Here is a 3,378-nt window from a genome sequence, read left to right on the forward strand (position 1 = left end):
TGCAGGTCAGCAAGGTGGTGGGGGAAAATGCTTAAAGGATGCAGAAAAACGCTTGGTCAGATGGCACTGCATCTTAGCTAAAGACTGAGAGGAAGGGAGTGCAGAGAGATGAGCCTCTCCATGGATATGAGGCTGCGCGGGGATCGGGAGATAAAGGTGAAAGTGAAAATCAATCCATTAGTGATATTTATTGAAACCTTGCTGTGTGCAGAGCACTGTACTAAGCCCTTGGGAGAGTACAGTGCAACAGTGCAACAATATAACAGACATATTCCCTGCCCACAATCATACCAGGGGCTGCAAGCCCAAACAGGCAATCAATTAATCAATGGTATTTACTGAGAGCTTACTGTGTGCAGAGCACTGTACTAAGTGCGTGAGAGAGTACAATACAACAATAAAACAAAGAAGATGGCACAGTGGGGCCTCCAGGGTCGGGTCTGCCTTCCACCTCCGGCCCCCTTTTAGGGGGTGATTGGGGGGGGGGGGGTCACCTTCCAGGAGAGCATCGTGGCTCAGTGGAAAGAGCACGGGCTTTGGAGTCAGAGGTCATGGGTTCAAATCCTGACTCCTCCAATTGTCAGCTGTGTGACTTTGGGCAATTCACTTAACTTCTCTGGGCCTCAGTTACATCATCTGTAAAATGGGGATTAAGACTGTAAGCACCCCATGGGACAACCTGATCACCTTGTAACCTCCCCAGTGCTTAGAACAGTGATTTGCACATAGTAAGCACTTAATACATGCCATTATTATTATTATCATTATTAGGAGAGGGGTGCCCCACCTCTGAGGACCCTGTGATATCTCTTGGCTCCCCAGAAGCCTCAGCAGGCAGCACAACTCTTGACTCTCCCACAGACTCCTGCTGCTTTGTCCTGAATGGCCCCCTCCCCGACCCCAGGCCCCCAGCCCGGGCCACCTCCCTTCCAAGTGGCTGGAACGATAAATATCCTCTTTCTTTTATTCATCCTGGAACAGAGAGGCAAGGAAGGAGCAGAGCTGCCAAGATTCCGGCAGCTGCCTCTTCCCTATCCTCTTTCAGTTCCCGTAGTGGGGAGACAGGGGTGGAGTGAGTTGGGCAGGGGGAGTGCTGTCAGAGTGGGGAAGGGGGCTCATCCTCCAACTCGGAAGGAGATAGCAGCTCCCTGTACTGGCCCAAGACTCCTCCCTTCAGTATGGCCCCTTGGGGCCCGTCTAAGTCTCAGCCTGAGGAGCTACACAGCTGCCCGGACACTACCACTCCGACCCCATCACCCCAGAGCCACCCCTCCTGGCCCCAAGGGATGCTCCAGGAGCCATGTCTCCCACAGTGTTGGGGCCAGGTGCACTCCATTCCAAGGTCCGGGCCCTTCTCCTCCTAATACTCACTGTACCTTGATCTCGTCCACCACACCACTGACCCCTCACCCACATCCTGCCTCTGACCTAAAATGCTTTACCTTTTCATATCTGACAACAATGATTCTCTCCTGCTTCAAAGCCTTATTGAAGGCTTATCTCCTCCAAGAGGCCTTCTGTGACTAAGCCCTCATTTCCTCTTCTCCCACTCCCTTCTGCATCACCCTGATTTGCTCCTTTTATTCACCTCTCCCTCAGCCCCATGTACTAATATGTGTCTCCCCCTCTAGACTGTGAGTTCCTTGTGGGCAGGGGATGTGTCTACCAAGTCTGTTATACTGTACTCTTCTAAACACTTAGTACAGTGCACGGCACACTTTAAGTGTTCAATAAATACAATTGATTGATTCTCCACCCATAGCCAGAGGGGCTCAAGCAGGTAGAACGAAGGCCAGGGAAGGAGAAGATTCGTTGGCTTTGGTGAGTTGCAGGGACAGTCTAAGGGTCGCTCACAGAAGGACCAACGTAGGCCAGGCCTGGGGCTTCCCAAACCGCTCCCAGGGATGAAGAGTCAAGGCAGGATCCCCCTTCCCGAGGGGGTCTGGGGGCAAACAGAATCCCTCCCTCTCCCCAGGGTCATCTGGGGCTGCAGGGGAAGGGACCCACAGCCTGGCCGAGCTGTCAGGGGCTCTGGGTCTGGGGGTGGGGGGACCTCAAAGCTGCCCCTCACCCCTGGGTCCTGCCCTAGGCAGAGGCAGCCCCTCAGACACTCAGCCTGGGCCTCAAACCCTTGCTGATAAACTTGGTAACCCTCCATGAGACAATGTTTACCTCTGATGTGGTTATCTTGTTATCTCCCCTGGTGCTTACATCTCCCCTGGCACTCAGGACAGTTGTTACGTTTGTGTTATTGCAAAATGGTAACTGCAGTTCTGGGAAGAAGCACCATGAGAAACTCCCAAGTGTTAGTCAGGAGACGCCATTGCCACTGCACTTCCAGGGCCGAATGGGTGGTGGCAACGGAGATCTCAGTGTGGCACAAGGAAATGTTGGGAGGACAGAAGGGAGTGAAGTTCTGGTCTCCCCAGAGGAAGAGTAAGGCTGCACTGGAGAGTCAGGTTTCCGTTCACTCTGTGAAGCTTCCCTACAGCCCTTGGGAAGAAGCTGGGTACCAGCACCAGCATCACTTCTATTATCGGCTGGAGAGCAAAACGTGTGGCATATAACATGCTTGTGGAGTGAGTCACCTTGTGCCCTCCCTTATGCCAGCTGAGACGGGAATCTGGTGAGCTGTGCCTACCTCTGGTGAAATCCCTTCAAAGGGGAGCCCCAGGGAGACAGAAACTGGGAAACCCTTCCATGTCAGGGGAAAGGTGGAAGACAAGGAGAAGAGATGTAGCTAGAGGCCTGGTGCCCCCTGAAACTCCTGACTCATTGTGGGGAAAGAGGGGTTCCTTAGTATAATGATAATAATAATAATAGTAATAATATTGGTACTTATTAAGTGCTTACTATGTGCCAAGCACTGTTCTGAGCACTGGGGTAAATCCAAGTTGATCAGGTTGGACACAGTCCTTGACCCACATGGGGCTCACACTCTTATCCCGATTTTACAGTTGAGATAACTGAGGCACAGAGAAGTGAAGTGACTTGCCCAAGGTCACACAGCAGATGAGTGGCAGTGCCGGAATTAGAACGCAGTTTCTTCTGACTCTCGTGGCCAGGCTCTGTCCACTAAGCCTCACAAAAGAGGGTCTGTGACTCTGGGGACTCTCAGGGCCTTACCAGTTTCTCTGAGACCACAGTCGGAGTCCAGGTCAGCCTGAACCTCAAGAAGGGCAGGGCCAGCTCTGAGCACTTGTGAGTATATATGTACATATTTATAATCTATTAATTTTATTAATGATATATATGTATATAATTCTATTGATTTAAATTGATGCTATTCTACTGATTTAAATTGATGTTATTTACTTGCTTTAATGTCTGTCTCCCCCCTTCTGGACTGTGAGCCTGCTTTGGGCAGGGATTGTCGCT

The sequence above is a fragment of the Tachyglossus aculeatus genome, chromosome 11 (assembly GCF_015852505.1).
Source record: "Tachyglossus aculeatus isolate mTacAcu1 chromosome 11, mTacAcu1.pri, whole genome shotgun sequence".
In the NCBI taxonomy this organism is placed as follows: domain Eukaryota; kingdom Metazoa; phylum Chordata; class Mammalia; order Monotremata; family Tachyglossidae; genus Tachyglossus; species Tachyglossus aculeatus.